Source organism: Cygnus olor, chromosome 1 (genome assembly GCF_009769625.2).
Source record: "Cygnus olor isolate bCygOlo1 chromosome 1, bCygOlo1.pri.v2, whole genome shotgun sequence".
NCBI classification, from domain to species: domain Eukaryota; kingdom Metazoa; phylum Chordata; class Aves; order Anseriformes; family Anatidae; genus Cygnus; species Cygnus olor.
In genome coordinates, this window is record NC_049169.1 from 28,189,736 (window position 1) to 28,215,225 (window position 25,490).

The following is a 25,490-nucleotide window of genomic DNA, read 5'->3' on the forward strand; positions in this document are numbered from 1 at the left end:
GGAGGGGGGAAACCCGTAACCTCAAAGTGTTACCCTGCAAACTACAGCCACTCGGGCTCGCTCGAATCCGTAAATCCCAGCTTTGTTTGCCGTGCCTTCCCCCCTCCCCGCGCCGCACGCTCGGCTCGCAGCTCCCCCCCGGGCGGCCGCGCCGGACTCCGGCGGCCCCGGAGCCGCGGCGGGGCAGCGGAGGGGCCCGGCCGGGCGCGGGGAGGCGCAGGGCGGCGCGGGGCGGCGCGGAGAGGCCGGGGCGAACAATGCCGCGGGCGGCCCCGCTCCCCGCCGCCCGGCCCCCGCCGCCGCAGCGCCTCCGAAGCCGAGGCGGAGGGGGGAAGACGTGGAAAGAAGTGCTTAGAATAACTGCTCCTAATAGCCTTTAATACAGACGTTTGGGGTAAGTAATTACAGCAAATTTCACATTTCACCTTCAACCCCCGAGGCTAGGCTGGTTCTCCACCTCCTCTGAAATGAACTGAAAGCACTTATTCTTTTCGCTCCGCGATAGGGAACAGTTTAATATTCTGCGTGGCAGCTATTTTTCTTCACTTCGGATTCAAAAATTTGACTCATTAGGTAGCGCGGCGCTAGCACTTCTGCGCCGGGAAGCGGAGGTCCAGAAAGACCTCTCTTCGAGAAGGAGAAAAAATAAATAAATAAATAAAAATCGATCCCAGGCAGTCGCTGGGTGGCTGGCTGGGGGTGGCTGCACGCACGCAGATAGGAACACATGCGTTATCACAGGAATGAACAAAGCGAGAAAAAGCCTACCCTCACATGACGTGTTGTATGTCCAACTATGATTTAGGCAGTGCCAACGTTTGGGGGAGGAAAAAAAAAAAAAAAAAAAAAAGAGTTTACATTTTAGTTGGCTTGTTAATGTTTGGTGCTCGGTGCGTGTTGTTTATTTGCTCCCTCCCTTTTGACAAAAAAAGGTTCCCTGATCTACTTTTCTCGTGTTTTTTATTTTCCCCAACTGTCCACAGTTTTACGGTGCTTTCACGTTTCAAAGACACTGTGAATAATATATACAACGATACAAATGGCTTTATGTACTCCAGAGGAGATAAATGATAGTTTCCATTATCACATCAGTCAAATAACATTTTCGCACAAATCTGTTTACATTCACTAGAATGATAACATAATATGCTCTTCAGCAACACTGCCTTATGAACCTGCAAAGCAGCGTAATAACAATTAACATAACACTTAAAAGCCTACTCTCTCATTTTACCCACAAAAGTTTGTTAAAAAAAAACTTGATAATCTCTGACATTCAAAAATAATGTTATAAATATGCAAATTATTTTTTTTAAGTAAAATATTTGCATCTCCTTTCCTCCTCCAGGCTTTTGAACTTCTGAGGTCAACAAGGACAAACAATACCACTAGTGTCTCTTTGCAAAAAGCTGGGTTTGCTGTCTGCAAGCAATGGTATCATTTCCATAGCAACCCCCTAACTATTAATTTTCAATTAAAGCAGACACAAAGCGGACAGCCTGAGGCTGGCAGACAGTGTCAAGAGCCCATCTCTGTAGGCAACAGTTTCACACAGCTATCAAGCGATAGGTGCCTCTTCCACAAAGCTCTATCAGAGGTACGTCAAGTTTGGCTGGTTAAAATGACATTAACCTTGAGTTCAGTCCTAAATATTTTATATCAGGCATTTAGAAAGACAACAAAATGCTGACCAAAACCTGAGTCAGAAACAAACTAATGAACAACAATTGCAAAAACATATGCACTACAGAAAAAATAAATAAATAAAATCACAGAAGCATATTAATTGGAGGACAAGCTTCTCAATGGCTAGGATATCACTGCATTTGTCAAAAACCTTTCAGTCCTTAGTTTTGTCATGGCATCATCATCAGCCCCTAAAATGCAGTCTAGTGTCTTAAATAAAACAGTCCACACACCTACTCTATTACCCAGATTAGAATTAATTCTAAGGCATAAATTCCCCATAGATATCACAACACTGAGTACTATTCTGCCATTAAACAAGTATCGGGGAATTTCTCTCTTCCCCTTCACCTGCCATCTTTTTACCATAATAAACAAACGGTGCCGTCCAGTGTAAGTTTCCTATTCCAAACTTTCTAGCGCTGCCAGCAGCTTTCAGGCCAGCTCCATGCTAATGACCTAGAGGTGCACCTGGCATGTTTGGCATTTATTGTTCCCTCTTCTTCACAAAATTCTTTCTGGCCTAACAGAAAACAAAAACTCAGAAGACATTTTTCGATCTCTCCCAGGATCAAGGCTGTCGTTAGTTTTTTTGTTTTTCTTTTAATCTCCTTCCCTCCCTAATTGGGGCAGGTGGGCTCCTGCATGCAAATACAGACCTCTCAAATAGCCGGTCCTATGTAGTCACATACATAGCCTAGACCTCAGGCTGCTACTGCATGGGATTTTTCACTCCAGGGTGCAGAGAAAAACCCGCTGGCAGTGACAGGTATTATGTCACAGCCTGTTTTCTACCAAACAAAAGATGACAGGCAATGCAAACTGTTTTTCAGATGACAAGTTCCCGTCAAATGCGTTGCTCTAATTCTGCACCCTTTCTGCCCTTTTGCCTCCAGAAACAATTATGCAAAAGAACATATAACAGGTCAGGATCCCCCCAAACTCGATATGATCACAGTCGTAATCCTCTGGACAACTGTCAGCTCTTGCAACAGTTGGATGCTATCTCTAGTACCGCATGATCTATAAGCAAGCCTTGCACTGATAAGCTACAGAACTGATTTAATAACAGTACCGAGCACTACAAGGAACTAAGAGGAAGAAATGTGAACAGAACACATCATCATTAAGTAATATAAATTCCAAGATGCGTGGATGATATTTAGGGAATCCCTGTATCGATATAAATACTAGTAACTAGAAATCACAGGCTTAACCCTGCAAAACCTTTACATGTGTGAGAGTACAGACAGACTGCCTGAGTAAGTAAGAGTTGGAAGGAGACACAATCATGGATTTACAGAATAATTACCAGGTTTAAATTTTGTGTATTTGCATTATACAGTATATGTGGTCACAGAATACGCATTACCGTATTTAAACCTAAAAAAAATCCAAAGTAAAATTTTGTCATTTATTTCCTGGTATACAAATGCTACTCACTACATTTACACTATCAGGGTTAAATAGCTGGATATCAGAATTGTATTATTCTTATTCAAACTGTATTTTAATAAGGGTAACATAACAAGGATAACTAAAGAAGAGGTAAGGAACAACTTTAAAGCAGTCACTCCAAATTTCTCGTCTTTAAAGGTAAGCCTGCTTAGCAAGCTTTTTTTATTTTTATTTTTTTTTTTTTTTTTGTCTCCCAACATACTCAATTAACAGCAATTAACTTTGGCAGCAATTATACGCACTCACAGGGAAGAGGAAGGATTGACTGCTTGGCCTCTGTAAGCTACATATCAATTTCTTGTTTTTCCTACGTCTGCTGTTTGCTACATGCAGACATGAACTGAGTAACACAAAACCTTTGGTGCTAGTTGTAGGTGGGTTTTCACTTCCCAAGGATGTTTTGACTGGCAGTCAAAAGTCATTGAGCAAATCCAAGCTCATTCTGCAGTGCAGATGCTTTTCCTGCTGCTGTCATCCCATTGGAGCGTTCCAGGAACACACCTGGAAAAGTGTGGTGGCTTTCAGCCCCATGCCTATATTGTTTGGGAAGGCAACACCAAGAAGCGAACCCAAACCTGCAGCAGTGGGTGAGGACTGGAGCACGTACGCGCTACTCAGGGCTGGGACCCTCGCAGCACCGGAGCCGCCACGTTCACAATTTATAAAACTTGGCCTGCAACTTCTCTGCACTCGAGGTGACTACAAGATACAAAGTACAGTAATTATTTTTCATTCATTTTCCAGTTTGAAGTGCCCTAAATATTGAGAAGATTGGGCCACAGATCAGCGGCGAGGGGTCTTACAGCATGATGACAACGGTCTGAGTTGTGTGTCCCTCAGCATGGCACAGGGGCATTTGAGGGCAAGTGGGGGCACAAGACTTGTCTTGGAGGATTGTCCTGGGTAAAGAGAGTCAGTCTGGCTGGAATGGATCCAAGGGTGAACAATCCTGCCTGCTGTTGCTTCCTAGAGAGAATAAACTTCAGGAGAAAGCCTGGTTGCAAACTGTCACAAAGAAAGTGAGGGTGATCAGGGGAGCCCAGGCACCAGCAGGGAACGAAGGATAAGCCAAGCAGCTGATGTATGTCACACATGAAGTTCATGTACACAGGTTGTATTCAAAACGTCTTTCACTTTATGAATGACAAAAAAGAGGTCTGTGGTTTCCAGTGATGGTTATGGTTGGTTCCACTCAAAACCCAAACTACTTAATCGTTATCACTATGTCAACACTTGCATCTTTTTCTCCTTCGGAAGATTAACAGGCTATGTTACAAACATCTTTGTGGAAACTCACTATGAGTTTAACACTTATTCTACATAAATTTGTTATTATTGAGAAGAAGAAAAAAGCCAGTAAAAATGGTTAATTGCCTGACCATTCGGTAATTGCCTGCTGTGGATACAAAACTCACTAGCCATGTGAATTCAAGGTAGATCACATTTTGTTGCAAACAGGAAAATGCCATCACAGTGCAACACACAAGTAGTCAGGAACCAACTGGTTAATAACAGCTTTTACCTATAGCATGTGACCAACAATACAAGATTAAAAACAGCGAAGTGGGCAAATATATTCCTTAAAGCCTCCGTTTGCAATAAACTACAAATGGAAAAAAAAAAAAAAGAAAAAAAAAAGGTCTCGATCCAGAGTGTTCTTGAAACTTGGAGAGGTTTTGACAATAAAAGAAACTAGAATAGATGCAGGTGGAGGGGGCGGGGGGCAGGTGTCTACATCTCTGCTTTAATTCCCCCCCCAGCCCTCCCAATACTAGAGATCAGTGTGTGTTTACCAGAACGAACCTATAAGTGTGAAGCTCGAGATACCACAAGAAAAGTGAATTTCCATTCACTACTTACAACCCACTGATTAGTTGATTCATTGCTTTTGCTCACAAGTATTTACCACCAATATTTAGTTCACACACACACAAAAAAAGAACTGTTAGTATAGCAACACCTTTTCTCCAAGTAGGAAACTTACAATAAGCACAATAAGACTCAAGATTTATTTCAGCAAATTAAAAAGACATGAATAATACAAGCCATCTAGAAAGATATCATTCACATATTAGTGAACGGCAACCAGATATCCTACACTATTCAGAGCTCAAGAGAGAACTCAAAAATCCTCTGCCACATACACAAGGTGTAAAAGAAACCTGAAGGATAGGTGAAACCCCGCCCCCTGAAAGCACAGTTTAGATTATCACTGCAAAGTCAGTTTTTCAATATGAACTCATACACCATCTGCCTCACTGAGTCTGGTAATATTTACAGTTTCACTAGAAAGACCAAAACATGAACAGATCTCTTTTGCCTCTATCAGACCATTGCAATTAGTGATCAGCTATGAAAACTAATCTTAACTTCAGGCTGTTGCAAGAGTTTGCCAGAGCTCATCGCTCGTTACCCATAGATATAAGAGGCAATTATAGGGAAAACCTCCCCGCCCAAAAAAAAAAAAATTAGTACCTCTAAAACCATTCCTCCATCCTGAATTATTAAAGAACTCTCAGAACAACAAAATAGCAAATACTTCTTGCCTTCACAGCAGCCAAGTTGGGCAGGAGAGATGGTGCAGGCTTCCAGGCCCTGGCTGTGTACACACTCCTGTCTTCTGCAAGGCCAAAATGTCTGACAGGATAGAAAAATGGAGTTCTTTCTCATTTTCAGCAGCAAGAAAAGGATGGGAAGTTCAATACGCTTCACAACTGCTTGGCAGAGGCATACCGCGCATCCCCAGAGCAGGACAGGGACATTGACTTGGTCAATGCCAGCCCTTCCCTGCACCTGCCAAGGGGAGGCCCAAGGCATGCAGTGCTGTCCTTTTCAACATCACTACCAGTTTCATGTTTGCCAGATTTGCACGTTGTTTTTTCCTGTTTACTTTTTCACAGCTAAGTTGCAGTATTACTAGTTCCTTCCTGTGGTAGTTACGTACCTCCCTTCTCTCATGACATTTATGATGAAACACATCACAGTTAGCAAATCAAATGTTTTTTTGAAGAGCTCATCCAACCAGAAGTTTTATCACCTGCTCCCACCCACAATAAGGCGCTGTCTGTCCTTCCTTCACCAAGACCTGCAACAGCCTCCAATCCGTGTCTACGCCTGGCTTCATTTGTCCTGAGGCTCCACGTTCCTGATCAAAGCTCCAGCTCACAGATTTTGATTTGGTCTTTCTGCACTATTTTGGCTCTGACTTGACAGCTCAGTGACCTGGCAAAGCTACTTTCCATCCTGAATAAGGACTGAAAAGGAAGACTTGGAGGTGTGGATGTTCCAGCTCTGGAGATTTCAAACAGTGCCACCTATCAAGTCCCAGAAATCCTCACTCTTCCCAGTCACTTCTCAGATTCTCTTATTTGCACTTGTATCTCCAAAATAGCTAGGTTCCAAATGTAAAAACCTCCTAAACTGAAGAACAAATTTCTGATATATTTAAATAACAAGTCACTCTAGTGCCTGTAGAAGAAAATTGCTATTTTAGTGAGGCCCACATAAACAATGGTTTGAGCTCCCTCTGCAGGCTCCTTGTCTGTAATTAACGAAGAAATCTTTTTCCCACGGCCATGTAGTCATAAACGAATAATGATGATGTGCAGAAACAAAAATGTTTTGACAGGATTTGGCATGCGAGTAGTCGAAATTATCATTGATGTTGTTCTTTAAATGAGACATTTGGGGCAAATTCTGGTCTAGTATAAACAGGTGCACTCCATTGCAGCAAAAAGAGTGCCAAACACTCTGCTTAGAAATGGGTTTAGTTAATTTTGTGTTAGTTGGGTGGCAACTTAAATAAGTAATGATAACTAACCGCAAGAGCTAGTATCTGGGGAAAGCATAAGGATAAAAGAGTACTACCAAGATAGAATAGCAGAAAGAGATATTTAAGATTAAATTTTAACTTTAACTAGTAAAGCAGATTATGCTACTGCAGCAGGCTTACACTGATTTAGTGGTACAGAGTATATGGAGTGTAGGAAGCATTAAACTCACAAACAGAGACTTCTATCCCAAGAATCACCAGATCTGAACACTCAGAAGCTAATTCAGCTCTACGTTTCATTGGAGCCACTATCTAATGGGATTTCATACAGGATTAGGCAGAAGTGTGGATTTCTTTGACATTTCAAGTCCAGTCATTAAAAAGAAATCTTCTTTTTCAAGCTGATAACCCCCCTTTTTTCCCTTTTCACATTAGGGGAAAAAAAAGAAAAAAAAAAAAAGAAAAAAAAAAACAGCATTTACAGAAAAAAAAATGGAAAAAGCTCTTCAGATTCCACAATGATAAAGATTTAAAAGAGAAAATGTATTCCATAAAGAAAGCTACACAGTAATGTTGAATTGAAATATACATCTGTGTTTAGTAGTTCTCCAACCCAAACTTTCATTGTATTTCAGCCCTGCTCTAGTTCTGCTTGCACACTTAGGTGTGAAAACCACAAGAACAGCATTTAACAATGCAGCAAAGTTCTCCTTTAATAGCCACAGACATCAAAAATACCAAACGTACAAAAATATTAGAAAACACAGTACTATCACAAGGTTCAGCCTGTATCTTTCACAGTGAACGAGAGTGAAAAAGTAAGATGTGGGCTAGATAGAACTCAGCGATAATAGAAGACACTGTTTCACATTTCTCATTAATCACATGTAATTGATATTCAGCCAAAATTTTCCCTCATTTCAACTGTTTACATGTCATATTAGCCTCCTTTCCTATTCTTATATCTTTGAGGCCTACACATGTTAACAGTTTTAGATAATTGTCCTATTTTTGTACTGCAGTCTTGTAGAGGTTTGACTCTATCACAGTGTGGAGACATCTATAATTTCTGGCATGCAGAAGAGCTCTCTCTTAACTGCAGCAGCTCCACTCTGCTCATCAGCCTGTACGCAGCTAAGACCCTATTTCTCCAACACATTTTTTTTCTACTTGTTGACATGTACTGTATGAAAACCAACTGGCAGCCAGTGATGCTTTCCAGGAAACAGTACTGGGACCAACACCATTTAAAATCTTTGTTAACAGCCTGGGCAACAGAAAGGAGTTCACCCTCAGCACATTCATGGTTGGTACCAAACTCAGGGAATGGGTGGGATGTGAAAGCAATATATGGCTGCCATTCAGAGAGAGCTCAATAGGCCAGAGGAGTAAGGTGATGAAAAACCTCATCCAGAACTTCATCAAATGCAAACGCGAAGTACTGCAATTAGGCAGGAACAACCCTATATTAGAGGTGAGGTGTCAACAGGATACACAACAGCTTTCCAGAAGAGGATTTGAGGAGTCCTGATGGACAAGTTGAATATTAGTCAGCATGTATCCTTGCAACTAAGAAGGCTTGCTGTAAACCACATCAGCAAAAATGAGGGCATTGGGTCAAAGGAAATGTTTTACTGTCTGTTCAGCACTTGTGACACTGCATCTGGAGTACTTTCTGTGCAAGACACCAACATACTATGCTGAGTCCAACAGAAGACCATCGAGGTGTCAAGGGAGTGAAGACGTCATATAGAGAGGTACTGGGTTTGATCAGTCTTCGGGAGAGAAGGCTATGTAAGGATCCCTCTAATGTCTTACCACTCCTAGTGGTAAGGTATAACAAGATGGAGCCAGAGGTGCACAGTGACTGGACAAGAGGCAATGCACACAAGTTGCAACATAGGAATTTCTGATAAGATGACAAGAAAAAATCCTCACAGTGAAGTGATCCAACACTGGAAGAGGTCTCCATTCTCAGATATTCAAAATCAGCTAGGGAAGACCTCAATCAGCATGATGGAAGTCAACTGTGCTTTGACTGGGGGATGGAAGTACATCACTTCCAGAGGGCCTGTTCTGCCTAAATTCTGCCAGAAGCCCATGATTTTATCCAGTACAGTAGTAATCCTGGCTGCATGGAATTTGAGTACTGTAGACATTACCTGAGCCATCTCTGGCTGTCACATGCAAAGGCCAGAGGATGTTTAGCAGTGTTTGCAGAAGTTCCCCATGCATGCACAGGCCAACTCTCACAGTTACTCAGTGTGCATAGTAACTCTGACAAACTTGGAACGCACCAGACTTTCTGCACGTGCTCAGATCACTAGTCCAGCATATGCAAAGTAAGTCACGTCCCATGTATTAGCCAAGAAAAACTTTGTGCAGCAGTTCTATACTGAAACTTCATCTGCTAGTTCTATGCTTGCATGGGCCTGCAACGTGAAGTGCAGATCAAATCATTCACAGCTAACCTGGGTATCATTGCACAAGCATTAATAACGCTGTTCTGCTAACATCTTCTCATTCTTACACTGCATCTATTGCAACACTCTAGAACATCTGTTCCAAACAGTTTTAGACGTGGCTTAAAAATCTATCACATCTAAAAAGTAGTCAAACTATACATATACACTAAGTCCTTGAATCATCATTAAAAAATCTTTCTCCCTGCAACCTCTCATGTTTGTTTTGGTTAATTAAGGCTCAGACTCAAATGGAATATTTTACCTGTAGTAAATCATAGTTACATAGCTTTACATTACAGTTTCAAATTCATGAACCATTAGCTATCGACCTGGTGATCTGATACCCTGCTTATAATAGCACCCACATTTTGTAAGGCATTTTTCATCAGCAAGTCAGTATCATTATCCCCATTTTTTAACAGATGAAAAAACTGAGGCGTGAAATAAGGAACTGATTGGACCAAGGTCACATACAAAGCCAGCAGCAGAGACGGGAATAAATACAAGGTGGCCTAAGATCTACTGTAGTGTGCCCCATTGTCATTTCCTCACCCCAATGTCTCTTTTGTCTAGGTTCCTGCAATTCAATTTACCCTCTCTTGAATATATTAACTTATTTTGAGGCAAAAATATTCTAATTTTCTGGTTCTCTGACTGCTACATCCATTGTGGTCTTTATAAGTACTCAAGATACCACTGTTGATGGCTAAAATATGAAATAACAGATAAGGCGTATGAGATATCTTTCTAAGATCAATTTAATGGTGACAGAACTATGATTTCCTTAACCCTGTATAGACAGTTATTGTGTGCTGAAAGCTTTTCTTACTCTTTTAGTACTGTTAGTGGTGACAACTCTAACCAATTAGTATCTTCTTTGGTCTTCACTAAACATGCTCTATAGTAGTACTCTGGATAATTAATTAAATAAGAGCAGACATGCCAAAAGGATTTGGAATTCACCAGTCATTACCTTACTATTTATAGTCCTCCTAACTAGATTTGGTTATTTGGGGGGTTGTCTTAACAAAATACTTTGCCAAATCGCTGTGTTTGTTTTTTTTTTTTTTTCCTCATTTTGCTCACTAAATCTGTAATTCTATTAAGAAAATAATTAAATTTATTGGACTGAAAAGATGACAAATTTTTCCAACACCAAAGCTGCTTAGAATCCAGAGTGTCTCACTTGGAAGTCTAGAGGCATGACTACCCTCTGCAGTTAAATATAACACAACCATCAGCATTCAAGCTAGCTGCAGAATGGAACTCAGAAACTCAGCAGGACTTTTCAGCATTAATACCAAAATGAGCGTCTCTGCATGGACATACAGCTGTGCTATGTAGAAGTACTTGCGTGGATCAGTACTAGCTCAGGTAGAATGAGCATGTACTACATCACTTTCCATTGTACAACACAAACACATTGAAAGCATCTTTGAAAGACAGTCTCAGTTCCCACAGACAAGTTGCAAAACAGCAATTAAGTGCCTGAAATACCAGGTGGCACTGAAGCCTCTAAGTCTATGAAAGTAATCCAAAGCTTTGCCTCCCTGGATGAAAAGACGTCACTTAAGTGCCAGAAGTTCTGCTACTGTATGTACAGAGAGGCACCACTGTGATAGCCCTACATGCTGAAGGCAGTTAGTGATTCACAAATTTGCACATAGGACCCTTCAGAGCTGCAAAGTTTGCAGGCATTATGCCTAGCAGCCATGGAGAACAGTGCACTGAGCACAAAGCACAGCGGCATGGGTACACCTCTTCAAAAGCACAGTGAGGAGAGGAGTGAAAACTGTGAAAAAGCTGTAAGCCTTACAATAAATGCTGTGCTGCCCTTTAAAATGCCAGGTATGACACAGTAAACAAAAATGTTACTGAGTATCTAAGTAACTATATAGCTTCTGGAGCCTAAGGCAAATACTACTCCTCTGTTATGATCTGATTCATCAAGATATTCAAAGCGTGTTCACAACTTTTAAGTTCCCAAGTATTCCCACCAGCTTCACTATGAATAGTCAGTCCCCTGAAGTTTTCCACAATGCTGAACAGAGGACACTTGAATGCACTTACCTGGAACTGATACATTAAACACTACTACTTAAAACTTCAACATACAGGTATAAATGTTGCAGTGGTTCTTCACTTTCTCATTAATTCAAAAAGGAAAAGAAGGATTGATAGGAATGAAATTGAACCTTGAAGATTGAAAAGGAGTTCTGTAACTTTTCAAACATTTTGCAATAATAAGTTATGGTTTTAACCAAGTTTGACTTTTAAATCACTTTTTTTTTTTTCTTTAAACAGAAGGCAGATCCTAAAAAAACCACCCTGCCTATCACACCATAACATTTAAGAATTTTCACTACAAATATGTTGCATTTGTCATGCTCTAATTCTTAATTTTTCACAAAAGAAATGGAACATCTCCAGGAAAGATTAGAAAAGATGCACTTGCAAGTGGTATATTACTACAAGGTCCTTGGAACACCAAAGAGTTTCAAAGGCATAGCTCATGGCTGTCTCTTACCTACTGATAAAGACAGCGCCAATTCTAGGCTAAAATAATAAACGGAATATGGAAGATGAAGAACAATGAAAAAAACAGTGCAAACCCAAACTTTCTGAAGAGTGAGGATAAAACTAACACAACTGAATTCTAGCATGTGATGGAAAAAAATCACAGATGAACATAGAGATATGACCTAGAGAAACAAAGAAAAAACAGCAGCTATAAGGAATTCCTTTCTTTTACAAAAACTGCATCCTCACTCAGTTAAAAATTGAATGAACTTAAAAATGTGATATTAAAAAGAAGAAAACTAAGTTCTGAGGAAGATGTCCAGATTTTGTCCTGCAGGGAGTAAGGATTGCACTTGTACAAGAGGCACCATCTAGCTAAACCCTGTTCTTTATGGCCCAAATCTTTTGTGATCACTCCAGCTCATCACAGGAATTGACGTGATAAAACAAACATGTAGGCACATCTATTCTACCTACATATGCCCTCCTCTGAGTAACAAACGAGGATACCTGATGGGTATTTTATATGAAAATGACATTAGTCTGATGATGGGAATTCTTTCTTTCTGAACTTTGATTAAGCTTAATAACAGCTCAAAGTTCTGGCTGATGTCCCTCCTTTGAATGCTCATCAGGCTTAGTTCTACTTAGTTTCTCAACTCCTATGGGATCCTAAGGATCCAAAGTCACTGTTTGCTGTCACTTCTAGGGATTCAGTAGCTACATCTTTACCAGAAAATCAAATACTGCCCAGAAACACTCTTGAGCACTAGAATATGAACACCAACATTTAAAATCGTTAAAATTGTTCTTAAAATGCTTTTTGCTCATGCCAACTGGCACTTTTCTAGACAATCTGCAGACACAGCACAGAAGTGAGAATGTTTCAGGAACCATTCCAAACAAGCAGGTGGATCTCACCACAAATTGCTTTGCAAGCTCAGAGAATTTACAACAAAAATATCAGCTGTTCTGTGTAGTGGGAATGATCCTGGATATGTCTTATTTAACATTCTAGGAACAGCGTAAAAATCCACTCTTCAGTATCTTTCTTTTCCATTGATTCAAGTCATCCCCTTCTGATAATATAGTGGAAAACATTTTTTTCTAAAGCCTGGTAGAATCTAACCTTCATATGATCTTGCAGTGTACCTGACTGATCAGTTATCCTGCTATTGCCACAGAACTTGACATCAGCTGATGGCTATCCAGTTGTTAGCCTCATGTTGGAAGACCAAAGGAAGATTCACATCCAAAACACCCCAGCCAGTTCAACATACAACTGGAAGCAACTGGAAGAGATGATTATTTAATAAAATAGCACTGAATTGAGGAGTTAAAAAGTGATTTGGGGCTCTCCATACTTCTTTTCTAATCTTGGATATCTCAATTTCTTATATACGAAGAGCAGGTAGGAACTCTGGCTTAAACATCCCTGAGTATAGTATATGCTGAAGAGCAGTTTAAAGTTTTTTTGAATCAAACTTACTTTCTCTCAAAATTTATGATGGAAAACAAATGAGTCTGGTAGCTTCTTGGACCTTCCACTCCGGGTTTTAAGGCATGAGGGAAAAGAGTATCTATCTCTTTGTGAGCTAAGCTTTTGTTGGAATGGATTTTTCATCTATTTTTAACAGTAATTTATCTAATTGCTCTGCATTATGCTACAGCACATAATGTTAAACTGCATTTTTTCATGGCTACATTACAGTTTCAGACATTTTATTACATAATCTACAATGACATTTCACTTACTGTATTCATCCTGCAAGAACAATGCAAAAATGGCTACAACAATGCAAATCCAGTTTTCATATCATGCCTACTTAGGATACGGGGATAATAATGTTATACCATACTTATTAGTGCTTTCTCAGTCAATATGTTATGATATACTGAATTGTTTGTGTCATGGGGCTCAATTACTTAGATTTGGCAGTCAGATGAAATCACAAGACAAAAAACAGTTTAATCAAACATAAACATGATTCCAAATCTTTATTGACTGCATTTATCCACTGTTAGGGCTGGCATCCCACTCAGAGGAGAAAGGTAGATAAGTTGTTAGAAAAGAATGAAAAAGACACGTTCTTTCTACTTTCAGTTAAAAAAACAAAAGTTTGGGGAGGGAATGCTCTTTAAACTTTATTGTATTTGTATGAGTGACCTCATTTTTAAAAGTATTCCTGTCTTTGAATGGATATTTACATGTAAATATAGATACATATGTACATAGATATTTACATGTAAAGCTGTATTTGAGATATGATACTTAATCATGTGGAACACAGTAGGATCTTTGTTAATCAGGTATGAGATGCATAAAATGTGCAAGTGAAACTAGACTGCATGGCATAACACTGTAGTGGCCATTTTGTTGTATAAATTGGTTCCTAAATGTTACTAATATTGGATCAAACATCCCATTCTAAAAAGTATGCATTCAGATTTCACTCGTTATTGTATACTCACAAAATCCCTGCATTCCTACAGCCCTCTAAAAGATTGTGTGTCAGCATCAGCTGTATACATCTTTAATTTATGTTTTGAATAAATTGACATGTTAAACAGAAAAAAAAACCAGTTTCTTTTAAGAGAAGGGGCAGCCTTCCTACAACTAGTTTTTTTTTTACCTATTATCTCAACAGATCCTCAAGTGGAAGCCTAACAGAAGATACTAGGATCCGTTCCTTGTAGCATCTCCTCCTCCTTCCCTGAAGATAATCAAGGACAAGGTAGCACGAGGTAATTAGCTGCAAGTATCATTAGCTGCCTGAATCATCTCCAGGACTGATACTGAGCTCCTGCAGGCAGCCCTGGCTTACAATTGGTGACTCCCAGGGAAGATATTTCAACACAAGAAAGAGGCCCTACACTGGGGAAGAAGGAGCCATGCATATTAATGACTACTCTTGTCCTGCTGATAGGAGAACTCCTCGGTATTTCCAGCTCCATACTTCTGGGGTAAAGCAGCTTACCCCAGAAGGAATACCAGCTTGTTGCTTTGACCTCTGTCTTTTACTTTTCGGTTTATCGACAAATAGCACTGTTGTCTCAAAAAGCTTCTGTTTATTAACGTTAGAAAAAAAATGTGTCTATTTTTAGATAAATACTTAGGGAGTATTCACATCAATGGAAGTAAATAATTTCCCTGTATTTGTCATTAATAACATTGATGGATAAAGCATTGTATTGGAGATGGAAAAATCTGAGTTTTGCCCAGCTGGCTTATACTCCATTTTACTATATTATTGATGTCAATGCCTGTTTTGAAACTGTAAAGCAGTTTCAAAGAGGCAAGCTCATAATTCCCTTAGATATTTCCACGATGTTCTAATTCTCAAATAACTCAGTACTCCTGAAAATGACACTTAAATATGAAGTTAAGAGTTTAACTTTAGACAATGGAGTTAATCATTTTCTCCATCTGTAAAAGAAAATCTTCTGGGTTGTTTATAAAGCAATTTTATTTTCTTGGATAAGAGGCTCTGCATGTGCTACAAATTCTTATTTGCTACCATTTAACTGGTTGCCATTTTTGCATTTTACACAGTAAGTCTTCACATATAACATAAAATAGCAGGGCAACATAGACAATAAAACCGATTTTATACCTAAATATAGTCAAATTCAGTAGAAATTTTTCAGAATGTATAGAATAATGTTAGAAAAGAATTTTACAATTGTCCATGAAAAAATAATTGTCTTTTGTTTTGTACATCTAATTTCCATTCAAGTGACACATATAAGAACATATTATTAATCCTGATGCAAACCCATGAATCTTGTCAATACTTATCAGGGTGTGAAAACCTAGACGCCGCCGTTGTTACAATGAAGAATATGGCTCACACGTAATTTCACACTTACTTTAATGCATTAATACTACTACATCTTACCAGTAGGCAGCACTGTTACATCTTTTTAGATGTTAGCAATGTTAATGACATTCAGTGCCATCTGCAACTTTCTACATAATATCTGACCTTTACTTCCATTCAACCCTCATTATTTTTTCTTCACGCAGTGTTTCTATCTCCCAGATTTTATTTCATAAAAGAAAATAAGAAGAAAATCAAAATGCTTGAATATTTTTTAGCACATCAAAAATGGGAAATGGATATTGGAATGGTATATTGGATTGAATTAATCAATTACCATAACTGTCACTATTTAAAATGTGGCAATATCTATATCAAATGATGAATTACCTTAGGCAAATATCTCAGTAACATAAATGATTCATTTTAGTATTGATTTGATCATTTAGATCTTTAAGACACTAAAAGAAAAAAAATGATAGCATAAACAATGGTCCTGATCCTGAAAACCCTTATTTGAATGAACAAATCATGAGCCTTCAATTATGAGTTGGACTGTCCTTCTCAAGGACTTAAACTGTAAAATCCAGAACAAATTAGTGTTATAAAAAGAATAATCTGTTGTTATGACTGTTTTATAGATAGCCTCATAATATTTTTACTTGGCTTTCTTTAGTTTGTTGCACAAATATGCATAATACCCTAATAACTGATAATTTTCATTTTTTCCATTCCGTAGAGTTTTTATCATCGACTAATTGGACTTTGATCTTACATTCACTAAAAATTAAAATTCAACGGTGAGTTCAATGGGATTTTTGAATGTACAAGAAAGGATGAATTTTGTGTCGAATATACATGTACCCAGCTGCAAAGGTTACTGGCAGGGGTTAATAAGTATATTTGCAAAGCACAGATAATGAATACTTATATTAGAATAAGTATCTATTTTATATAAATATGTTATAAATATATATATACACATATGCACACGTGCTCACAGACACACACATATTTATATGAGCAAAAGTTTAAAAATAAATAGTATTCTCTTAGTTCATTGGTAAACAATCCATACTAGCTTACACATCTGAGCAGTACCAAAGATTTTTTTCCACTTTCTGTCCTACTTTCACACCAAAATTATAATTTCATATTTCATAAAAAGGCACAGAAACGTAAAATGGGCCAACATCAAAATATAACAAGGAAGCAAAGATAAATTAGAGGAATTCTTTGGTTCTTTCACTAACTAATCAGAGATATACAGAAAAGGACCTTTTAAGTTTAATGATACCTGCTCATTAAATGATGCTAAACACTAAAATACCACGAACAGCAGGGAATTTCAGTTTACATTAGAGAAAAAAATAAAAGGGTAAAAATGACTGAAGTTGGTCAGTTCAAGCTGATAGGGCACTTCAAATGAATAACAGAAGAATAAAAGAGACACTCTAGGTTAAATTAGGTTCTCCTATGCCTTTTCTTGAAAGTGCTTAACTTCACAAATTTTATTTGAATTAACTAACCTGCCAAAATCAAAGACTTGAATAGGGGTAAAGTTAAACAAGCAACTATACTTCACAGTAAGTTTACCCATTAAACAGCAGATAAAACCTCTGCATAAGAAAAGATGGGGGAAACAGTTTCAGAATGTGCATTTTTTCCTTCACTAGTCAGGGAAAATGTCATCCCTTTCATACTCTTGAAGTAACGCTGTACTTTAGAATAAAATTATTCAGATATGGAACTTAATTCTTCTAGTACTTTATTTGTAAGATTTCTGTTTTTCTAAGTTCAGCACAGTTTTCCTTCCATCCACTTGATATATGTAATACTTGAGTATTACCATTTTAGTATGGCTTTAGAGATATTACAGAATTAATAATACAGTATTACCTGACTAATAACATTTGCAAATACACCGTAAAACATTTAAAGGAAAATAAGCAATTTGAAGAAATTGTCAAGGTTGGGAAAAACAAAACAAAAAGCAAAAGGGTTGTAAATAAGAAGGCTGCTTCAAATCTTTCTCAAAAACACATGATATCCTCTATGTTAATTTCCTTGGAAGGTGATTGTATTTATATTAAAAAGAATAAAAGAGGAGAATTCCTTTTTTTGTGTGTGTGTTAGCAGCCCTAGCACACTAATAAAAATACGTATTTGAAATATATTCAGTCTTATTCAATCTGTTCATAATGTTTCCGTATTTTTCCTTTCCATCCTTAAATTAAAAATAAATAAATAAATAAATAAATAAAGCCAACTTTACTAAACATGTGAACTCCTCCTAACATACAAGTTTCCACTGCAAGAACTCCTGACCTGGAACTGGATCTGGGCAGGCTGTACAACCACTTGAAAGACTCTGCTGTAAGGTCAACCTGCGCTGACTAGCACTTTTAAAAAAATTATTACACACAACACTTCTAGATTTATTAAGTGATTTTTAGCTAGCATTTTAGCACTTCGGGAGATGAATAGAGTTGGAGAAAGAATAGAATAAAGAAGCAAAAATATATTTGATGAAATTTGGAGTGTACGCAGCCAGCAAGTTACTCTACCAATCTGAGCCTGACTTGGTCAGCCTGAGCATCTCTGTGCCTTTGTGTCCTTCCAGGACCCTTGCCCTCACAGCCAAATACTTGGCCTGAGGCTGTAACATGGGATTGGGGCACAAGAGCTATGATTTATGTGGCTTATAGAAAAATAATTTTGGATTTGATTTTCAGAGATGATAACCAATCGTGGTTACCAAGTGCATCTCAAATCCAACCCTTTGATCCCACCAAATGAAATTTTAACCCATGAGATATGGATAGTGTCTGTCTACCTCACCACGGGATTGTGAGATTATTCTCACAGCTTTGACACACTCCACATATTGTAAGTATAGCAGGAATGCAGACAAATACAAACCCAAAGTAAGAAGTTCAGATGTTTGTTCTCTTTGGTTGATTTGCTTGGCAATGGATACGTAAGACAGCCAGATACAAGGGGATAAATCCATGCCTCCATCGAGATAAGAGCTATCATCTGTTAAACTTTATTCTCTAAGACTGTTATATTGGAGTACCACTACATAAAGAAGATGAGTAATGGGTCCTGTGTCAACCTCAGAAGAAATACTAGATTGTTTTAATATGTATAGCTGGCAAAATGCCAGAGAGCATCACCCATCTGGGAGCAACCTTAACAACTAAAAAAGACACAGTAACAGGTGTAGAATAACAGCATATGAAAATATCATTTATATGAACATGAGAAAGATCTTGCTCTAGAAAATTTGTGATAAAATGTCAGGAAAAATTAAGGACAGAGATGAGATAAAGTATATAAATACTGTGAGGATAATCGTGACATAGGATACATTTTTCCCTGCTTTAACTGTTACTTCAACATTATTGTAAAGAAAATGAATAGTTTACTTCCCGTGACAAAAGCTAGGCAAATCTCTTGGCACTTCCAACCTATCTTACACTATCCATCAAGGAACAATCTCATGTGTATGCTCAGAAGTACATAAAGGCTCTTCTAGTTGTTCATTGCGAACAACTAAGCTTACTATAGCATAAAGAACAGTGAATTAAGTCTCCCCATGTCTTAGAAATACAGTCAGAGCTACCAAGGAGATGGCAGCTCAAATACAACTTTTTTTGTTCACACCTGCACCAGGTTAACTCAAGTGAATACAGCCAAGCATCCTCCATTTGTGTGAAACTCAGCAGTCAAGAACTTCCTTAGAGATATTCCTCCCAGCAGCATGCATCTGAAAAAAGACTTGTCTGCACTCTGTACCTGTTTCCTTAGTCATTCCAGGTAACACTGAAGAGTATTTCATTATAAAGGCCTAAGCAGAGCATGAAAAAGATGAAATAGCATTACTGGTCTCATTAACTCATTAAGGTGAAAATGGTACAGTATCTCAGAATTAAATTTAGGAAGTTACTGGTGTTGTTTGTGTGTGTGTGTGTGTGTTTGTGTGTGTGTGGTTTTGTTTGTTTGTTTTTCATTCATTGAGAGGGAAGGAACAGATCTGATCTTTTTGTGGTCAACAACATCATGAGGAAAACAACTTTTTAATTAGGAAATGTAAAGTTGCAGAAAATAAAGGAAATAAGCAGTTAGAACAAGTTGTCCTTCCTTGTTAGGAAAACTAGCAAAGGATTAGTTAAGATCAGTTAGGTTTCGTTGACAAAGTCATCTGTAACATAGCACTGATGATTACATAAAATTACAACATCAGATACACTAAGTTAGCAACTTATCCATTTCACTAGTAAATACAGATGAGAACAAACAGGACAATGTTATCTTCGTTCTCATTAATATGTTTACAACAAGTGGCCGGAGGCAACAATTGAGGGGGCCCCACAGCTGTAGATGTTATATAAACCACAGCAACACCACAGAGACAACACAACCAAGCAGCTGATAATCTGATCAAAGACATGATATGGAATATTTTAAAGAAATTTTATCCTTTCCTTAAGTTGCCCATTTTATTCTATTTTTGCATGATGTCTTTCATGTCATTCAAACTCTAATTAATGTCTTTAAATAGAATGTAAAGATAGGAAAAAAATCACGAGTCCATTGATTATGTCCATGCTACTTAAAAGCCAGGATGCTCTTTAAAAAACTGATGTAACAAATATTTCAAGCATTACTATACTTCACCAAGAAGCTGAGAAGTGCTTTTGCGATGCAATACAAAATGCCCTGATATTAAGAATGGGGCAATTACCTGCCACTTTGGCAAATAATTTGCTAAAAACACTTTGCCTGCCTGCTTGCCCAAGAATGTTTATTTTAACCAAGTTTTGACAGCAATGGCTAACTTTTAGAGCCCAACAAACTTACACAGGTCTAAACTAGACATGCTGGAATGTCTGCAGTCTACATTATATGAATGAGAAGTTCTGTCTCAGGTTATTCTTGCATCTTTCTATTATTTTACTTCATTACCTTGTTTTTCCTACTATATACTGGAATTCAGTTTATAACTATACAATTGTTTGTTGATCCTATTATTAATTTACTAATTTATTTATTATTATTTTTCTCCTCCTTTGTCTAACTTGCTCACTCTGCTAAAGAGGATGCTTATTGAAAGAATAACATAAAGCATTATCTTAAAACAGCCTGGTCAATATGATGGCCACATTAGCAACACTAGGAATTGTACTCATCTTTCCTCTCACTCTCCCCACCATTATTTACTTGCTTCCTGCACAAATTCTGAAATAATTTAAACTGTTTACAATCCAGATTTTTTGTAAGAGTAGGAAGTGAATGAAATCTTACAAAATCAAAAAAGTCATATGTCTTTGTACATATATCAATATATTGAAGCTGGCCATTGAGATTAAGAATGCACACAATATTCTCAGTTCCTTTAAATTCAAGAGAAAGGTCAGAAACTTATCTAGGAAAAGGTACAGATGAGGTGATACAGAGGCTTCTTTTATGCTGCTTTTAAATAACTTTATCAGAAAGTAGTATTTGACCCTAGTAAAAGTAAGCAGAGTCCAGAGATTGCCTTTGAAAGCTAGTATTTCTCAAGTTACCTAAAACTTCGATTTGTGATTGCACCTCTTTCCATAACAACTAGAACCAAAAAAAAAAAAAAAAAAAAAAAAAAAGACAGTGGATTGTTCATCAGCATTTATTTTAATACCAAAAAAAAAAAAAAAGATAACCAAGTTACACATTGCTGACCCATTTTGTGTAAGCAAACATTAGTCTTGCCTCAAGGACATCCTTTGACATGTCTTGAAAGTTCAGCAATGACCAGTTTAGATTAAGAATATGCTTAAATACATGGGAAAAAACATTCTGCATTATTTGGACTTCACATTTCAGGAAGAAATATGAAGGTAGGATTCACATAAAACATTTAAATTTAGGTCCTCACATGTATTTCTGGTTTCTAACCATCTGCTACAACTGCAAAATATCTGTACTTTCCTCTGTAATCTGTACAGTCAATAGAGCCTAGTGAGAAATGAAAAGGTCCCTTCACAAGGGGGGGTCCCTTCATTAGTTGCCTAAATATAGGCATCTGTTGCTATTTCATTTAGTCTAGGCAATGATGCCCAATTTTTATCTAACAATCCACAAGTACAGGGATACTGACATTGGTTCTGTGTTAGATCTGCTAACCCTCTGTGGATATCTCAGATATTTAGCGCTTCTAGTCATACCTAGAAACCTCTGTTTAAACAGATAAATCCTACCCTAGACACCAACTTAAAAGCAAGCAAAATCATCCTCTGTATTCAGTTGACTACTGATTGATGTGGCATCTCCATTCATTACAAATAGAAGCTTTGCCACCTTTGCCACAGTGCAGACATCTGTGATTTGGCATGAACCCTATGCTACAAAGATATCAGAGATCTCACATCGATTCTAGTGCTCATATGTTGTTTGTTTGTTTGTTTGAAATAAGACTGGTTTCCATACTTTAGAATAGCAAATTTACTTATATGATCATATTAAAATCCTGCTGCCAGGATTAGAAAGCTAAGCAGATACTAAAGGCTTATAAACATGAGCTTTCAATTTCCTACCTCCAGTTATAATTGAAAAACTTGTTTTGAATATCTGAAACACAACCACTAATTAAGTTGCGTTTTAGTCTTGAAAGTTTACCTAAAAGTGGCAAAGAACAAAGATAATCAGATCTTCAGTGCTCTTGTATCTTGAAACAATGTTATGCATTGGCAAAGCCCAGCTGCAGAGATTTTTCTATGTAACAGGAATGTAACAGAAATGTGTCTTAGAGACACATTTTTCCCTAAAGCTTATCTATTGTGGGTGACGACAGGAGAAACCTGATGTCTAGATATAAAGATATGATAAACTGCAATGGGGAAAAGTATATGAGGCTTCAAAGAATAGCAAGCTCTAGCATAAATATTACACAAAAATACACAAATAAATATTACACAAATGTTTGTTAAATAATCCCACCAAACAATTCTCTGATTCTTTTTACCATAACTCAGCATGCCAAGAGGATATGTGATGCCACAGTATTATTATACTTCTAGGACAAGCAATGGATGGATAATGATAATAACTTGTTAATTCTGAGGGAGAATTTTTGTAGAATACCTTACTTCATGAAGCATTAATAATTCTACCTGCTAGCACTACTAGGTTGATTGAGAAAATGATAACGAACAAAGATTACCTAGACTACCTTAGGAAAAAATGCTGATTCCCCCAGATACTGATGTTCAGCTGACTATAAGAAAGTAGCCATCAGCATGAAGAAGAAAATGGCCACTGCTACCTTGAAAAGCAATATCCCTAATCATCACTGAGGAGAACAAATGGCCAATGTTCATGATTACTGAAGGCCATGCTACAAAGGTACAAGACATAACAGGGAACAGAATACCACAGATCATTTGTATTATTTCTTGTGGTTACAATGCCTTAAATGCCAGAGAGCCTACTGGACTGATAAACTTATTTCTTTGACCCCTATCAGACCTCTGATCAATAAAAAAGTGTATTTCTTTGCTACTGCAAGCAGTGCTTGATAACTGTAAGGGGCTCACCAGTATCAATAAGAGCACTGCAGAAAAGACAAAGGTATCTCTCTGCCTGAGAAAACACCCCTTCACTCTAAGGGAAACTTATGAAATAACATCTTCTGCTTATCTTCCATGACCCTACTAGCATCAGTAAAGAATATTATAAAAGGGGAAAATAAGAGGGAAAGCATCTTACCTTTATCCAGATAAGGATTAAGTAGTTGGACTGATATTACAGACATGAGGAGAGGAAGAGCAATGTTACACGACCACTGGTGCAGAGCTGCTATTGGAACAGTAAATACTTCTTTTGGGCTTTGTCTCCTTGGAATAAATACTCATGGGAGTCATGGGCAGGGACCCTAAGAACTGGTGACCTCTTGGCCAAGCCAATTAAAAAGGAAGTAAGGGAGGACATTGGTTGTTCATCTGTGAACATTAGGAGAAAAGAAACAGAGGAGCAAACAGTATATTTGGGAATGTAGCACAAGAGACTCAAAAAGAAGTGTGGGTACATAGGAAGCACATGCTTGGAAACGTGTTAGTCTCCTAGTATAGTGACATTACCTGCAGAATATATCAGACAGTAAAAATCCTTGTACATATTCAATGACAGTCGTTTTTTTGTTTGTTTGTTTGTTTTTGGTTTTGTTTTTTTCCCCACACTAACCAAATCCTCAGGTTTCCCTACATATGTTCATGTTGGTTGGCATGAATGTCTGTGCTCAGCACTTCAGAGCATGTTCTCCCATAGCTTCTAAGTCTGTACGTCGAAGTGAAATTAAGAAATACAAGAACTATTCTTACAACTACTATGGAGCTACTACTGCCAACTCCTAATGATATCAATGTGTAAGAAGACATTATACAATACAGCTTACATAGTGATGACTATACATTCATATTGATCACTACACTCTGGCCTCATGTGAGATTTCCTAATCAACAAGAGCTTGGGTTCTTTTCCTTCTCTGGATAATAATTTTGAAGGCCTTTCCAAATCTTTACAAACTTCTGAGGGTCTTTATCTTGCAAAGATATTCTGCAAAGGGAGCATTCACCTATTCAGGTATTTTTCATAATTATGCAACTTCGTCAAGAGGGCATTGCTAAATCCACTGAGATTTTTTAGCCCCTTCGGAAAGCAAGCATGTTATAAACATCCTTTTTTTCTGCCAAAGCAGCTCATAAAATGCTTCATACACCAGTGAAGCAGAGGGTAAATTGGAAATACCAGAAATGACAGAAACAGCAATAACTCCATTCATGTCAACAGTGTTCATAAGGACAGAAGCTCTTTTTCCAGTCACAAAAAATAAGGCTAGTGCATATCTGGAGGATGAACAAAGCCTCCAGAAAAAAAGATCCTGCTCTGCAACACTGAACACTACATTTTCCTTATTCACTGCAGATTAGCACAAAATAAAATACAAAATATTACATTTTGTAATTGCATTGAATCCAATGAGTCAGTATTAAAGATTTGAGTAAAGGTAGCCACAAATACCTTGTAAGCTATACAGATATTGCAGAACACTTAGAGATTACTCTCCTCATAAAATTCAAAAGTAGCTAGAGGCTCAAGGTAGTGATCAAACTGATTTTACAATTGATTTTGTTCTTTTGCTTAGCAGATGACAGTAATGCTAAACATCTCAGATTTAACCATATTATTTTGGATCTCAAGTGGATGAAGTCAACAGGACAGCACCGTGGGAAAACAGGCAGAAATGCAATAATGTTGGTCAGTGCTACAGCGTTCTGGCATTTCACAGAAAGCCACTGTCTACAATGGGGACTTTAGTAACGTTATTGGGGAATAAGGAAGACGAAAAGAAATCTGAGCAGGAGGAAAGGAGGATATAATTAACACCAATTTAACATGACTGCTCTCACCAATAGAGGCCACCCAGTACTCACACACAGATAAGCCTTTGCAGCAATTAATATTCGATCCTTATCATTTTGGAGGACATTTCAGAACCTGAGTTATGCTGACAAGGTCTACAATAATTCCTCCCTCATCAGTGTTTGGAATAACTCAGATGAAACTAAGGCTGGATATAAATGCTTGGTGACTGGTTATATTCCTTGAAAGGAATATAATTCACCTTCCTATAAAATGAGGAGGTTTTGGAAATATTCTTACAGGTCCTCTTCTTGCCTCTAATAGTAAAACATGCACATGCAGTTCTGTCTAGCAGCTACACTGGCC

The 25,490-nt window shown here is 37.9% G+C and overlaps 1 protein-coding gene and 1 long non-coding RNA gene across 5 annotated transcripts in view; one reads left to right on the plus strand and one right to left on the minus strand.

Annotated features, from left to right (window-relative positions):
• The window catches only part of FOXP2 (forkhead box P2), a 439,155-nt gene that overhangs the window by 209,552 nt on the left and 204,113 nt on the right, over positions 1–25,490 (minus strand). Inside the window, exon 1 of one of the 4 annotated variants that reach the window (XM_040550441.1) lies at positions 1–51. This exon is cut by the window's left edge and continues 372 nt beyond it. The exons of the other annotated variants lie outside the window; for them this stretch is intronic. The gene's annotated coding sequence lies outside the window, so the exon portion shown is untranslated. Of the gene's footprint in view, positions 52–25,490 lie in introns of those variants that run through there. 4 annotated transcript variants of the gene reach the window in all.
• Positions 244–17,838, plus strand: LOC121066738. Its single transcript, XR_005817944.1, has 2 exons — positions 244–394; positions 14,550–17,838. It is a non-coding gene; the product is annotated as an uncharacterized LOC121066738 (long non-coding RNA).